General features: G+C 36.9%; 1 protein-coding gene across 2 annotated transcripts in view; it reads left to right on the top strand.

Annotated features, from left to right (window-relative positions):
• The first annotated feature begins 10,089 nt into the window (after window positions 1–10,089).
• Chsy (Chondroitin sulfate synthase) overlaps window positions 10,090–17,231 on the top strand; it is a 29,615-nt gene continuing 22,473 nt past the window's right edge. The window contains exon 1 of one of the 2 annotated variants that reach the window (XM_090382121.1): window positions 10,090–10,200. The gene's annotated coding sequence lies outside the window, so the exon portion shown is untranslated. Of the gene's footprint in view, window positions 10,201–10,347; window positions 10,420–17,231 lie in introns of those variants that run through there. The other variant, XM_090382122.1, reaches the window with a different exon arrangement.

Below are 17,231 nucleotides of genomic sequence, written 5' to 3' on the forward strand. Positions count from 1 at the left end.
ATACATTTTGGAGAGATGATTTATAATTTATACTTTTATATCTGAAAAAAGGAAAAAAAAAGAGAAAATATATTATATACTTATAATTTCGTAGTAGTAGTGGTAGCAGACTAGTGTTATTAATTAATAGTAGTACTAGTAGTACTCAGTGGCGTAGCTACCATGTAGGCACGCAAGGCAATTTCCTCCGGGTCCGGGCTGTTTAGGGGCCCGGCGTCTTTGGCTAATTTTATTTAATTGTTTTTATATTAATACCTGACCTCCTTAGTTATGTGTTTGTGTGTGTAAAACAAATAGGAATGGTATTTAACAAAAAATCAAGTAAATTCTTCTACTGGAAGCCACACTGGAAACGAGAAAATCTGGTGTAAAACTGATAACACTGCAATTCGCATTTGATCAAAAAAAAAAAAAAGTTTGCTTTATTGTAATTGTTTTTAGGGAACAATATCGGAACAGCAGTTTCCTTGGATGTATATTTGATCTTCTAACGACATTTCAAGAAAATATTTAATATTTCTATTTATATCTGAGTTATAAACTTCGAAAACTGGTGTGCAAAATAAGAAAAAAAAAATCATCTGCTATGAATAACAAATGTTTCTTGAAATGTGTCTTCTTCACAATACTGCAAGATTTCTAACAATATAAAGCTAACAGATTGCGACTAACGGCTGCTCAAAAAAAGTATTGTTAGAAAATATTTGCTTGTTACGCTTTGATGTCATCACAAAGGGAGAAATTCTGTTTTAGTTCAGAAGCCGAATAAATTCACCATCCACTGTCATATGCTGTTCTGAGCTGCAATAAAAAGATAAACCCCGCTGAAAAATAGATTTTCTCCCCATCACTTCTCCTGTTTTACTGTGGTTTTTGGCAGATTGTGAAATTTCACGCAATCAATCTGTGACTGCTAAACACACGGTGTGGTTTCTTGTATTCTCTCTCTCTATTTTGGGATCTCCTCTGACAGAGGTCCCATAGTATAAACAGAAAATTTGTTTATCGGAATGCTCCCCACCAATGGCACCAATTATCAACTCTTTTACTGTCCTTTTAATTTACATTGTGTTCAGATGATCCACTTTACGAGAATTCAAAAGTGCTACATCAATTAGGAGCAAGAACCGTTTCCTCCTACACAACGAATTACTTTAGTACAATAAAGCATTACTACTAATGATTTTACTGGAAGGAAGTATCCACAATAAAACATCTGTGCAAGACGAAAACATGTGGTCACTGGAAAGAAAGTAACCATAGTCATTTGCATTCAAATTCGCACACCAAAATTGGACTTATTAGTACTTTCGCATTCTAGGATGAACTGACTAATTAAAATCAAAGGAAGTGCACCCAGTTAATATAGATGAACTTCAGCATCTGTGATGAAACATCCTGCACACCGACATTGTTGGCTACAGCAATTACGTAAAGCAACAAAGCAAAACACTGTAACAGAGCAATAATGTAAAATATTGTTAGAAAGTAAAAATGCTAAATATTGTTCCCTGAAACAATTACAGTAAAGCAAAGTGGATTTTTTTCTCAAATTCACACCGGACCAAAATCGGCCTTATTAGAATTTCGGCATCCTAGGATGAAGCTGACTTAGAGCTATAATGCTAATTTTTTTTATTAGTTTTATTTTTGTGTTTTTGTATGGGCGGCTCCTCGAACAAAAGTTCATCTCCGCTTCATTGCTCTGTTCTGTTTTTACAGACTCTGTCAAGGTAAGGGCAGTGTGTGTCGTGTAAAACAAAAAAAAAAAAAAAAAAAAATTCATTCCACAAAGCACATAGGAATATCCCATGCTGGATGAAGACAGACGAAAAGGAAGGCGAGAGAGAGAGAGCGAGAGAAAAAAAAAATTCATACCGCACGGGAGAAAGTGACAGGAACGAAAAACTGTGTTTGTGAGCTTGTGTGTGTGTTCTATAGTGTGATGTTGTGTTTTGGCCTTTTGGCTACCTGGAAGCAGTGATCAGTGCCCTCCTCCTTGGAGGAAAGAAAAACTTGTATAAGATGAAGAGAGGGAAGGAGAAAAGAGAAGAAGGATTATCCTGTCCCAGAGAAGCCCCAATCCAGGATGGATTGCTAGAACAACAACACAAGCAAAAAAAAAAAAAATAATAATAATAAATAAATAAAATAAAATAAATAAAAATAATAATAAATAAAATAAATGAAAAAAAAAAAAATAAATAAAACATATAGGGTGAGAGAGGAGCTGGCCTGGTCTGGGGAGCCACCGCCTAATGCTAGGATGAAGTTGACATTAGAACTTTTAGCATCAAACTGTCAAACTGAATGCAATAAAGAAAGACATTAGAACTTCCGCATCCGCGATGAAACTGACTTATTAGAACTTCAACATCTCTGATGAAAGTTAGAGCTCTGGAGCTTTGATAACCTCCTGACCGTCTCTCCACCAAAAGGGTATTTTTATTTTTCTCTCTCTCTCCCCTAAGGTCGGACTAGAAAGGGCGAACTCCCTCCCCTAAAGAGTCTTTTTTCCCCAAGTGAAAGAAAAGAAATGGAAATTTTAGGAAAATGAACCCTGTTTTCCTTCATTCGGCAAACAGCTACTCTGTCAGCACAATCGAAGTGAAATTACATTTGCAGCTCAGAATGAAATCCAGGCATCCAAACATTTGACACTTTATGGTGAATTTTTCCCGCTTGTGTGTGATAATGAAAATTCAATTTTTCTCTTGAAATTTTTTGATTGTATCAAATGCATATCAAGGAAATATCGAAGTATTCAGTAACAATTACAATTTTCCACAATCCACATATTTTTTTTTTCGTTTGCACACCAGGTGAGATGCATGCGAAGTTCCTTCGCCATCAGTTTTCGAAGTTTATAACACAGCTATGAATAGAAATATTTTCTAGAAATTTCGAAAGAAGATCAAACATAGATCCGTGAAACTGCTGTTCCGATTTAGTCCTCTAAAAGCAATTACAATGAAGCGAACTTTTTTTTTTTTATGAAATGCGCATTGTAGTGATCAGTTTTTTTTTTTTTTTTTCGTTTCCAATGTTTTTTCCAATAGATGAATTTCCTTAATTTTTTGTTAATAGACACAATACATACTGAAGAACGGAAATGCGATATTTTTGTTTTTCAAAAACAATTCGTTGCAATTCTTTCGTACAACAATTACAAAAAGCAGTAAAAGCAAAATGTTGTAACAGATAGACAATGCAAATTATTGTTCGCAAATAATGATGCTCAACTTTCAGAAGAAAGTTTTCCAAGACAGTTGCTTACATTTTTATTTTCTTTAACGTCATTATTATTATTATTATTATTAGTTTATTTTATCTGTACATTTACTTGGTTTATTTATCTGTACATTTACTTTTCTTTACTTTGGGAAATGTATACTCCAAACTTTCAGAAGAAAGTTTTCCAAGACAGTTGCTTACATTTTTATTTTCTCCTTGGATCATTAGCATTAGCATTAGCATTAGTAGAGGCATTTGATGCAAGAAAGCAAGCTTATGCAGCATCAGCCAAAAAAAAAAAAAAAAAAAAAAAAAAGTAACATAAATAAATAAAAATAACCACTTCCACTTCACCCCTCTGTTCGTTCGAAATACCTGTCCAGCTGAGCCTTAAACTTATTTAGGCTATCAACTTCCACGACAAGGGATGGAAGTCTGTTCCACCCACCAACCACCCGCTGGCTAAAGGCAAATTTCCGCACATCTATCCTACATCTGTCTTTCCTCAATTTGAATTTATGCCCTCTCAGGTGATTTTTCTGAGCTAGAGGAAGAATCCCATCAGCATTGAGCATGCTCAAACCATTCAAGGCTTTGTACACCTCTATCAGATCACCCCGCTGGTGCCTAGTTTCCAGACACTGTAATTTGCAAAACTTAAGCCTTTCTTCGTAAGAGAACCCCTTTGTTCCATTTAGTACTCTTGTTGCCCTTCTCTGTACTCGTTCCAGCAGCTCTACATCCTTCCTGAAATGAGGCCTCCAGGCCTGTATACAGTACTCTAGGTGTGGCCTGACCATTGCCTTATACAAGGGAATAATCACCTCCTTATCCCTGCTAGAAAAATTCCTATATATCATTGACAATACACCATGAGCTACTCTTGCAGCTCGTCTGCACTGCTCAGAGAACTTCATATCTGCCTGCACCACCACCCCCAGGTCCCTCTCATTCTCTACCACTGTCAGTGTAGTACCACAGAGTTGATACGTTGCTCTGGGGTTGCTGTTTCCCATATGTAGTACTTTACATTTGTCAATGTTAAACTTCATTTGCCACCTCGAAGCCCATCTGCTCAACCTTTCCAAATCCTGTTGCAGCAGCATAGTGTCAGTAGTGTCCTTGACAACCCTGCCAACCTTCGTATCGTCTGCAAACTTGGACATTAAGCCTGATATACCATCATCAATATCATTTATAAATACAGAAAACAATAAAGGCCCCAATACTGAACCCTGAGGGACTCCACTAATAACATTAGTCCACGATGAGCAGTGTCCATTGATTACCACTCTCTGTCTTCTCCCCCTCAACCACCCCTTTATCCATAGCAGCAACTTGCCTCCAATGCCACACTGCTCCAATTTGTGCAGCAGTCTTCCATGTGCAACAGTATCAAAAGCCTTTCTAAGATCCAAGTATATAATATCAAAGTTATTCCCTGCATCCAGTTCTTTTGTGACTGCATCATAGTATCCAATCAAATTGGTCAGGCAAGACTTCCCCTTAACAAAACCATGCTGTGTCCTAGCTATAACTGAAGTCTTGTCTAGATGATCCTGCAGTGCTTCTTTCACCAGTGCCTCCATTAATTTTCCGGGAACAGAAGTTAAACTCACAGGTCTATAATTACTTGTCTATAATCACCTTGGTAACGCTAATGACGTAAGCTCGAGTGAATTAATAGTTTTTGCTGCAATTTGAAGATAGGAAATCAAAGAATATACTTCTATTTATATAATGAATATACTTCTTGAAAGTTTCAATTTTGTAAATTGAGTAAAAATTATTAGTTTTTTTCAGGGGGGGAGACAACTTGCAAGGTAGGGTTAAAAATTACAGCTTAGGGGGCGGACGTAAACCGATTCCCGTATTCAGGAAAGAAGACCAATATGTCATCACCATAAATCGTGTGCAGTAAGTGAAGGATGTAAGTCGGATTGATCAGTGTCAACGATGGTTAACATAAATATAAACATAGGACTGTCTGCACCTGCGTCAAATTTGCACCCTTTACAAAGCTACGCTGCACTTTAAACCAAATAGGCTTTAGTGACGCTATTGAATCTTACCTTATATGATTTCAATTATTATTATTCAACCTTTTGAAGCTGTTTTCGAAAAACCTCACGCTTAACAGGGTAAGTTATTATTTTTATGCCCAGTTGCATCAATGAGACTTAAATTTTAAGCTAGACTTAAACAAAAAACTGCACATCAAAATTTTGACTCAACACTCAATAACTCATTTACCGTTCCGATACGATATTGTCAATTTTAGGAACACTTAAAATTTAAATTACATTGGTGCAACCGGCCATTTTAATCAATTTACGCGCGAAGTTTCATATAGGCCGCCGTAGCCTAGTGGTCAGGCGCGCGGGTGCATAAGTACACGTGTATTGAGTGACCGGGGTTAGAGCCCGTACGGTGCTGTTTCTTGTGTTCTGTCTATTTTGTGAACACCTCTGACCGTTTGGTCGTACCGGAGTATAAACAGATAATTTATTTATACAGTACCTACTTAAAAAATCTAATGTTCATTTTTTTTTTTTTTTTTTTTTTTTTTTGCTGGCACGTGCAATCAGTCAGCACCCCAGGGGATGCGGCCGGTGAAACAATATACCGCCGTTAAGTGCCTAGTCAATTAATGGCGTCAGCCCCCTCTCCCGACGGCAACGGACAGGCAGCCAACTCTTAATTGCCCTAGCAATGACAGCAGGAGAATGCGACTTTTGACAGAGAAAGGTGAGAAATCAGAACAAGAGACATGATTTCTTACGCAATCGAATCCGACAAATACACTCACTGTCATTTCAAAATTCTGTTCGTAAAAGTGTATCGATTTATGTTCGATGACCGCGATTGCAAAAGAAAAGATACTGCCCTACACAAATATGAGATTTCCTTTCTCCATATAACATATCATTTTTAGTAGTGTCAAATCCCAAAAGTTGACAGTCCCCAAGTGTAATTCTTTGCCCCACATTATTGACCCGTGAGATCAGAACAGGTCATTGGAAACTCAGATAGGGGGATGCAGAAGTATATATATGAAAAGGGGATATAAAACAAAGGCTTTTGGCAATCTTAATGTAGATTTCGGGGGATTCGAAGTTGGAAGAGTCAGAGAGCGGATCCGAGAGACTTAGAGAGCAGTTGAAGATACCCAAGAGGTTTTGCAGTATTTGTAGAGTTTTTCTAGAGCCGAAAGTAGTGAAGAGAGAGGTGAAGATCAGTAGATAAAGAAAATCGAGGAAGTTAGCCCAAAGTTGTACTTATGGATCAAAGAGTAGGATCAAGAAGTGCCCGAGGACGAAAGACCTTTTGTCGGTAAGTTGACTAGCCTTTTCTAAAACAACTCAAACCCAACTATTCGAAGTTAATCATACTTTCCACTTTGCTTTAATTGATCTACACCCACTGACCTCTCTTCTCATAAAATCATTCTGACAATTGTGTACCTACCTGTCATAATTAGAATTTAACAGTTAACGCGACCTGTCAAGTTAGTTGTTATAATATTTATTGTAATTGTAAATTGACATATATCCTTATTCTAATAGTAGAACAATTGTATGGCTTGACTGCCACCAGTGATTGTGAATACTCACGAGAGGAATAGTGGAAGAGCCACATGAAAAACACTCTAAAATTGTAATACTATTAGCAGCAAGATTATGCCTGCTGTTCAGTTAGTTTACCAAGCAACCATATACCAAATAATCTAAAGTTTTGACCACTTCTATTGTACTCATTTGTATGACTTATATGTTTAATAAACCTTGTTTTGTTGATCATTTTGCCTCGTGACAATTCTCTGTTGCACATAATTCACTCAGTAGATTATGAACTATAGTTAAGCGGGGCTCAAAGGTCGAATCCAGAAGAACTTTTGAGTTTAATCACAACGCAATCTTTGATGCTGCGAGCTTACTCTTAAATAAATTTGAGTGAGACTTGAAGGCGAAAGATTTTTGTCCTAATCCAAACTACTGGACTGTCATATGAAACCCAGGTCTTCTGGATACACATATTAGCGTCAAGATTTTCCGGAAGCCGAGTGATTCACAGAGAACATTGTTAGGCAAGCACACCTACAACAGAAACACCTGCGGAACACATCCTTCCTAAAATGAAGCCTCCAGACCTGTACACGGTACTTTAGGTGTGGCCTGACCATTGCCTTGTATAACGGAATAATCACCTCCTTGTCCCTGCTAGCAAAATTCCTATATATCATTGACAAGACTACATGACCTGCCCTGGCAGCCCTTCTGCACTGCTCAGCGAACTTCATATTCGACTGCACAATTACCCCCAAGTCTTTTTCACTTTCCACTTCCCTGAGTGTAGCACCACACAGTTGGTATGTTTCTCTTCAGTTATTGCTACCCATATGCAGTACTTTGCATTTTACTGTCAATGTTAAACTTCAGTTGTCACTTCTCAGCGCATTTGTCCAACTTATCTAGATCTAGTTGGGGTAGCATACTATCATTACTGTCGTTAACAACCCTGCCAACCTTTGTATCATCTGCAAACTTGGACATTAAACCTAATGTACCTTCATGAATATCATTGAGAAATATACAAAACAACAACAACAACGGGCCCAAAACCGAACCCTGGGGAACTCCACTAATAGCATTTGTCCACGAAGAGCAGCGTCCATTGGTTACCACTCTCTGTCGTCTCCCACTCAACCATCCCTTTATCCATTGTAGCAACTTACCCTTAATGCTATACCTCTCCAATATGTACAACAGTCTTCCATGTGCCACAATATCAAAAGCTTTCCTGAAATCCAAGTATATGATATCAAAATTATTTTTGGCATTTCGTCCTTTGTGACCACATTATAGTATCCAATCAAATTGGTCAGACAAGACCTCCCTTTAACAAACCCATGCTGTGTCTTAACTATTACTGCGGTCTTGTCTAGATGATCCTGCAATGCTTCTTTAACCCCTGATTACATTATTTTCCCCAGAACACAAGTTAAACTAACAGATCTGTAGTTACTTGTGTCACCTTGTGAATCCCCTTTGTGAATTGATGATATATTTGCACACCTCCAGTCCAAGGGGGACCTCCCAAGGATGCTCTCCTAATTATGGCTTAGGGTTTTCTTACTTCCTTTGCCTTACTTACCTCCTTTAATATAACTGGATAGATCTCATTCACCCCAGGTGCCTTTTTTATGTTTAACTTCAACAATTTCTTGTCCCTTTGCTCTCAGTTATTACAAAATCACTCAGCTCACTGTTAGAGTTTGATAAAATTCTGGCACTCCCGTCATTGAATAACTCCTCATGTGTGAATATAGATGAAAAATACTCATTCAGTTTATCAGCCACCTGAGCATGATCCTCAGTAGTCAACCTATCTATGTTAATTGGTCCAATGTGCACCGTGTCTCTAAATTGCTCGTGTTCTCTGGTCGATTTGCCTGACGGAAAAAACTCAGTTCTGGGGGGGAAAATCTTGCTATTTACACATGAGACGGACTAACTCCACCACACAGTGTAAAAAAGCCCATTAAAGTTCCTCGCGTCACGGTCCTTCACCACAGATAGTTTGAGAAGCACTGCACTAATACACACGGACTGATTTTGGAAAGTTGTACAACGTCACAGAATACTTAACGCGGATTTATTGGAACCATGGGCAGGGCCATGCCAAGCCATTTTAGTACTGAGTCAAAAAATGGAAAATGCCCCCTACTGTTAATCATGGCAACGTTCGCAATTATTCAATCCTTCAGCTTTTAATCTGAGGCAAGGGCCTCGTTCGCCTCATCCTTGGCACGGCTCTGACCACGGGAACTACCTAACCACATACAGTACATTATTACAGTGGCACGTTATTCTATAGGCAAAAAAGACATCTGCCTGGGGTCGCGATCAGAGGAGGGAGCCTCAAAATCACTGTCTCAAAAACTCAAAACTCATTGCTGTTTTTTATTAATACTTTTAAGTGATTTTTATCGGAAATTGAATATTCTACCTGCCAAGGACAATGAACTTTACTTGAAGCTTAATTTCAAAATTACGTTTCTTTTCAAAAATTGTTTTATCGATTTTGTAGGTTTTGTATTTAGTTCTTCCTTAAATAGTTGAGTTATTTTAAAAAATAAAGACTGCCTTGGAATGCAATTTGGGGCCCCAATCTAAAAATATGGGACCCAAATTCAAATTTGCCCTAGGCCCAATTTTAGATGGGGCCCCAAATTCCATTTTGCCTTGGGCCCCATGAAGGTATAACGCACCACTGTATTATTATTATTATTATTATTATTAGCTGTATGGTGCAAGGAAGCCTGAGGCTTATGCTGTACCAGCCAAAAAACAAACAAAAAAAAAAAAAATCTGAACTACCGCAAGAGAGAGAGAAAGAGAGAGAAATCGCCAAGAAAGAGAAGAATGATGCTAACCAGCTCAGGACCCTGGGTGTGCCAAACCCATACTCACCAGATGTGAACCCCCCCCCCCCCCCGGGGTTATTACACATAATGTTACTACTCTGTGTACCTAACATATGATACTATGGACGGTATTATCAGCTTTGCCAAAAATTCAATTTTGTTACCCTCTGATACCAAGATCGATTTAAATTGCTAAATCAATTGTAGGTAGATTCGAATACTATCATGCTAATTTATTTACGTGTTTGCAATTTGCAATAATTAATGTGAAGCAATTAGGATGAATCCACCGTAAAATATCTGAAGTGACTCCACCCACATGTTTGACATTTCAACAAGAGGCGCATCAGATTGTTTGAAATGTATCAACATCAGGCAGGAAGTTAGTTGTGGGGCTGTTTGTACCGTAAAGGGACTTGTTTTTTTTGTTCAATCAAATAGTTTATGAAATTCCCATAATTTTGGTTGATTTAACTGCAGATGAGAAAAAAAAAAACAAGATAAATTAACTAGTGTTAAACTATGTCCACAACCCAAAGGTATGTGTGGTGTGAGTCGGTAGCATTTTTATTTATTTATTTATTATTATTTTTTTTTTGGTGTGTGTTATGAATTTATAACCTCAAGCTGCCAGTTTTAATAATCGTAAATAATTCTGCAGGTGAATTAAATTTACGCACCCTCTCGCCGTAATCATCTCTGATCGTATTGTGGTTTCGCCAATTCTCAATTATTTGGAGACGTGAGGCATCCACGCTGTAAGTGGAGGGATTTTTCAGTTATGGTTGTAGTTAACCGAAGGCGCTGAGAGTAGTTTATTTTTTATTTTGGATGAATTATTCCGCGATTTTCAGCCAGCGCGACATAGCGACTGTCCATGACGATTCATTTGTACTGACATTTATATAGCTGTCCTAGCTGCACAGCTGAATTACTGAGCAGTGCCCGACTGCACAATTATCCTCGGGTATTTGTTCTGTGCCATCTTGAGTGTAGTACCACACGGTTGGTACTGCTACCCACTTGTTACAGTAGCATACCCTGCCATACTCTTATTAACCACACTGCCAACCTTTTTATCATCTGCAAACTTAGACATTAAATCCTATATGGCTTCATCAGTATCAATTGGTCCAACACTGAACCCTGAGCACCCCATTAATAACATTAGTCCAAGAAGAGCGGTGCCCATTGATAACTACTCTGCTTTTTTCCACTCAACATCCCTTTATACTTAATAGTAACTTGCCTCCTAATGCCACATTGCTCCTATTTGTACAGCAGTCTTTCATGTGGAGCAGTATCAAAAGCTTTTTTGAAATCTAAATATATGATGTAAAAATTATTTTTTGGGTGTAAACATTATGTGAAAATTATTTTTTGCATCCAGTTAATATGCCATAGCATCTAATCATGCTGGTCAAACAAAATGGCCCTTAATAAATGTATGCTGTAATTGCCGTGTATTGCATTTTTGCTTAGGTGGTGCAGCGTTAATTCTTTAACTAGTAATTCCATTGTTTTCTGTGGAACAGAAGTCAAGGTTACAAGTCTTTAATTTCTCATTTCACCCTTTGATTCTCCCCTCTTTGAATTGAAGAGACATATGCAATATCCAATACATAATGACCTCTGAATCCATAGGTGCCATATTTACTTTAAACTTCAACAGTTTCTCTTTCATTCCTTTCTCAGTTATTATAAAATCATTTATCTCCCAGTTATGACTCGTAATTCCCATCCATAAAAACTTATTCACAGGTGAATATAGGTGTGCAGTTTTTCAGAAAATTGAAAATCATCATTAATAGTTATGCACTTCATATCTAATGGACTAATGTGGTTGATCCCTCACCCTCTAGTGTTAACAAGAGCAAAGCAAAATGGCCACTGGCAATGGCCATTTTGCTTTTTATTTAGTGGTTTACTAAATTATTTATTAATTAAAATTAAATTTTTTAAGTATTAAATTAAATTAATAAATTAGTATTTATAATATCTTATAATATTAGTTAATTTTTCAATTAGTGTAATATTAATTAAATTATAAAATAATAATCAGGTTAAGTGCATATAGCATTTTTTTTTCAGGCATTTATAATAATTGGTTTAGATAACAACAGTTATAGCCATATTTTTAAAATGAATTATAAATTCCATTATTCAGTGTCATTTCTTTTATTCCTTTGGAAGACTATAATGAGTTATAGTGCAGGGTCAAGGCAAATGTGACCCTTATGGTGACAGTGGCATTTACCATATGTTATCTATGCCACTGCTTTTGATTGCTCTTCAGAACTATAACTGTCTATAGTCAACACAAGGAATATTTATAAATGGCTAAATGTCATCTTTGGTAATGGCACATATACATTTCATTGTATATTCCTTATTTCTTTTTAAAAAGAACTGCAACTAGAATTGTTAATAAGAAGAAACTAATAAACTATGTGAATTACTTGTCAGTAGAATTTATTGTGCTAAAGAATTAGGTTATAGAAATTCTATTAGTGTGTATTCATGTATACTTTTACTCCAAAGCTAATAACCTACTTGACAGTTTGTTGGTTTTTCTAGATTCCTACTGTAATCTTGTCATCAGGCCTGAACAAAGAAAAGGCACTACTCTATGACTACAACCAGAAGGATGCAAAGAAAGGAATTCATGTCCTTCCTCTCTTTAAATACTTATAAACTCTAAACTATTTAAAAATAGTTTAGGGTTTATAAGTTGGAGTAGAGCAGGGGTCAACAACCTGCAGCTCTAACTTTTAGCCCACATGAAACACAATTTGAAATGGAATTAGAGGACTTAAAAATCAAGAACATATGGAGTAGCAAGACTAAAATGCCTTAAAATTGAAATTGGGGATTTGGAGAGGCAAAAGGCTGCCCTTGCAATTCTACACAATTGGATGGTGATAGATGAGTTGAAAAAAAGCAAGACCAAATTGTGTCGATGCATGGAGTAGCTTACTGGACACATATATAAATTTGAAAATATTTGTGTTTGGACTTCTCTCAGTTTTTGGTTCGACGAATTTCTGTGCGCAAATATTTTCAAACATGAACTACATTAAAAATAAATCAAGAAACAGTCTGAACAACGCGAGTCTCTCAGCATGTTTAAAGATGAAAATTATGGCATGCTCGCCTGATGTTGAGAGACTTGCTCAAGAAGTTCAGCAGCAAAAGTGACATTAATTCGTACCTAATTTGATGTTTGTTACATTTTTTCAGTATTAAATAATATTTCAAAATATATATTTTTTTAATAAAACACCTTCCCACTCTATTCCATTTCTATAAAAACTTCCCCACCCCTCCCCCTCCTCCCAGCTTGAGCTGAGGTGCAGCTCTTCGGATTCTCTCTCTTTTTTTTTAATTAGATCAAAAATGGCTCTTCACTCAAAAAAAGGTTGCTACACCCCTGGAGTAGAGGTATAAGTGAATACACACCAGCGGATTTCTGGAAACAAATTTTTTAATATAATAAATTCTACTTTAAAGTAATTAATGTGGTTTACTAGTGCTTCTTTTTCACACTGTTTCTTTAAGAAACGCTACACAATGTTCTTTTCACAGTATGTTAAACTTTGTATACAAGGTATTTTTGAAAGATCTCATCAAACTTAATGAGTGTGTTCTTCTGAGCATAGGAACAAAAAAGTTCATATGGCCATAGTGCAGAAATACTTCCCTTTTGAATTATAACCTGTTTTCTGTTTTTATAGAGTGATGGTAAGTATACTAGTCAATAAGTAATATGATAGGTAAATTTTAATCTGTTGCATATCTGACATAACTGTATATGCTTGCAAATTTCGGAACAAATCCATCCACTACTGAGCAACATTTCTTAAAGTGAATCATTGGTGGTTCTGTTTATTAGTTATTCTGAAGTTTTCTGTATATGAATCAGTACTTTTGTTGTTATTTGAAGTTCAGATGCTATTTTTTTTACCTTGACCATGAATAATTGGTACTCTAATGCTGAAATGGCATTTCTTATATGGATGATCAAAGAAGAACAGCAGTGAAGCTCAGTGTACCTATGGGGAAACTTTTCCACAACGACAACGTCTAGCTAAGGATACTTTTTCAGCCATCCAACGGAGTCTTTTAGAGACAGAGTATATCACAGAGCTTCAAATAAGTGCTTTATTTCATGTGTTGTAATTATAAAGTATTACAAAATATTGAATGAATATTATGGTACAGTGAAGTGAAAGAAAACAGCTATTTTTATATACAATACAACGTCATAAATCTGACGTCCCTGGGACCCAGCATGCTGGATTTTAGAAAATTCAAATTTTTTGAATTATGTACATAGCCTATGTATTCAAAAATAATTTGTTATTTTTACTAGATAGTACAGTAACTCTGATCCCCATAATCTCCTCAGAATTGTAGTCTCTAGCATTAAAGTCAAATGCTAATTTGTACTGACAGACAACTGGTCAAGTGGGTAATGCACTCGCCTAAGGCATAAAGGTTGTGGGTATGATTACTACCACCAGTATGATTGTCAGTATTTTTTAATATAAGGTATAAATGTGCAGTATGGTTTTGGAAATCAAATCACCTTAAACGCTTCATACATACTACTCTACTATGAATTAGTACTCAGTGCCTTGCAAAACGAATAATTTTATGTCACAAATATATAGTAACAATGATGTATCTATGAAATATGTGAAACAGAAACTTGCTTTGAGTTATTAATGAAACATAATGCATAAATCTGGCAACTGCACTGCTTTTTTTTTTTTTTTTTTTTTAAAGTTCAGCTAGTCTGCTGGATTTTTGAGGGAACTGTATTAGTCTACTGTATTATTGTTAATAAATTAGTAATTAGTAATGTATCTTTGAGGTTGTCACAGGAATTCTCTCTCTCTTAGGTATGACAAGCTGGGCTTGCTGCCTAAGAGTCAAAATGATGATGGAACTGATATTCAGGTGACACTTATGTCAAGTTGAGCAAATTTCAGTGAAGTCTGATTGTTCTGCGACAACAAAATCGTCTGCTTGCACCTTCACAATGGTCCTGAAATATCTGCATATTTCAGTACCTGAAATATGGCACCTAGTAAACCGGAGGTGACCACTCAAGTGTGAACCAACATAAGCAGGAGTTGAGATATGGTGTCCACATTACACAGAGGAATGCTGCCCCTCTGTGTTACCAGGCAATACAAGGTAGTAGATGACTTTCATCAACTAGTGCAATACCACCACATTGCTTTTTGGAGGCTTGACACGGTGAAACCCATGTTTAGTCTCCAGAGCAAATCTCCATCCCCCCCACATCTCTTCCATCAAGTAATATGATTGATGTCTTTTGATATTATGATGTGCATCATGGCAAGATCTAATCTTCCTTACATTGAGGGTAGTACATCTCAAAAATGGTGTTTACAGGATGGCCACTAGATAGTCCACTGGACTGAACTTATTTCACCACCAAGCAGAGCTTCTTCAGAGTGACCTAGATAGATTTCAGGGATGGTCAGAAAAATTACAGCTATGCTTTAATCCAGCAAAGTGTAAGGTATTACACTTAGGGAACAGTAACCCCAAAATAGCTTATGTGCTTGGTGGAGTTGAACTAAAGCCAGTAGTGGAGGAAAGGGACTTGAGTGTTATGATACAGTCAGACATGAAGTTCTCCGGGCATTGTAGGCAGGTTGCAAGTAAGGCCCATGGTGTCATATCATTGATTTATCGAATAACAGTGATTTATATTAGTAGAGATAAGGATGTTATAATCCCATTATATAAGGCTATTGTTAGACCACATTTGGAATACTGCATTCAACTATGGAGACCGCACCTAAAGAAAGACATTGAGCTTTTTGAAAGGGTTCAAAGACGTAACTCGCTGGATGGAATCGGCAAAAGGGTGTCCATATGAGAAAAGACTTTGAATGTGTGGGTTACAGAGCTTGGAAACTAGTCACCTTAGAGGAGACTGGATTGAGGTGTTTAAGGCTCTGAGAGGCATAAGTAAAATGAATGAAGATGAAATTTTCATGGTTATAAATGATTCTAGAACTAGGGGTCATTAATTCAAATTACGTGGGGAGATGTTTAGACTGGATTGCAGGAAGTTTTATTTTAGCCAACGAGTTATAAATTACTGGAATAAGTTACCTACATGGGTGGTAGAAGCTGACAGTTTAAGGAAATTCAAAGGTCAGCTGGATAGTTATCTACAATTGGAGGGAAACGCATAGGTTGTCTATTTCCTTTCCTTTTATTAATTATATATTTTTTTAAAATTTTCTTCTTATTATTTTATTCTTTTTTTTTTTTTTTTTGCTGGTGCAAAAAAAGAATGGAGAGCATAATAGACTTATTATGCTCTCCACTATAGATCTTTTACTAAGGTTAACATGTAGCAAGAGAATTGGTCTAAGGCAAAGATACTTAAACAAAACACAATTTATTTACTACCAACCAGCCTAAAATTAAAGGCAGGTTGAATACAAATTACACACTAAGCTCTCTTTCTCTCTCTCTCTCTCTCTCTCCTACAAAACAAACAGAGAAAATGATATATTATACATCTAAAGCTAATGGTACATGTGTACCAATATGTTAGCATTCTTCATGTAGCCTTCAGTTGTTGCTACTGGGAACAACGCTCATCTTTCAGTTCAGGTGTGTAGGTGCATACATGTAAATGTAGTGTACAGACTCAATATGTAACAGTCTAAGCTAGAGAGATTACATTATTGCTAGCGGATTCACACGTGACTTGCATTCTAATTAATAAGGTGATGTAAGAGTGATACCACATCAGTAAGTGTTCCTAATGAGGAGGCATGCTTCTTGTTGGACTACATCAAATTGGGAGGAATTATGGATGTCTGACACTTTCATTCATATTTCAGTTACTATGTTATAAAGTTAGGGTGAGAATATATGAGACTTAACAGTAAAATTCCTGCTCCAGCACTTGTACCTCTCTTTTCTATCACTTCTTCCAATAGTTTTTTTGCCAGGAAGGCTTTGGGGCCGGCGATCGGTCAGGAAAATAAAAAAAAAAAAAAGAACCTCTGCCTCTCCTCTGAATATACAGGCTGTCTCAAAAATATTGGTACAAACGTTTAGGGGAGTTAGGTAACATTAAAGGAATGTGAATCGCATAGGAACCCATAACCGGAAATGTAACGGGAAAGTAGTAGCAGAGGCACAAGAAGCAGAAATGACACAAGACAGTAATTAGTGGCAAACATTTATTTGACATAATATTAACAATGGAGTACGAGATGGATGCATTTCATGATGTTACAACAGATGCTCGAAGGTTCCACCACGAGATGTGATGCATGCGTGACACCTACGCAGCATGGATTGGCGGACACTGTCGAACACACCTGGAGTTTGTTTGACAGTAGCAGCAGCAGCGCAGACGAGATCCATTTCCCTCTCCATAGGCGATTCATACACGATAGATCTGAGGGCCCCCCACAGAAAGAACTCAAGGCTCGATAAATCAGGTGAGTGTGGGGGCCAGGCAACGGGTCCACCATGGCCAATCCATCGACTCCCAAAACACCTA

Source organism: Mastigoproctus giganteus, chromosome 9, assembly GCF_048544385.1.
Source record: "Mastigoproctus giganteus isolate SK-2022 chromosome 9, ASM4854438v1, whole genome shotgun sequence".
Lineage (NCBI taxonomy): Eukaryota > Metazoa > Arthropoda > Arachnida > Uropygi > Thelyphonidae > Mastigoproctus > Mastigoproctus giganteus.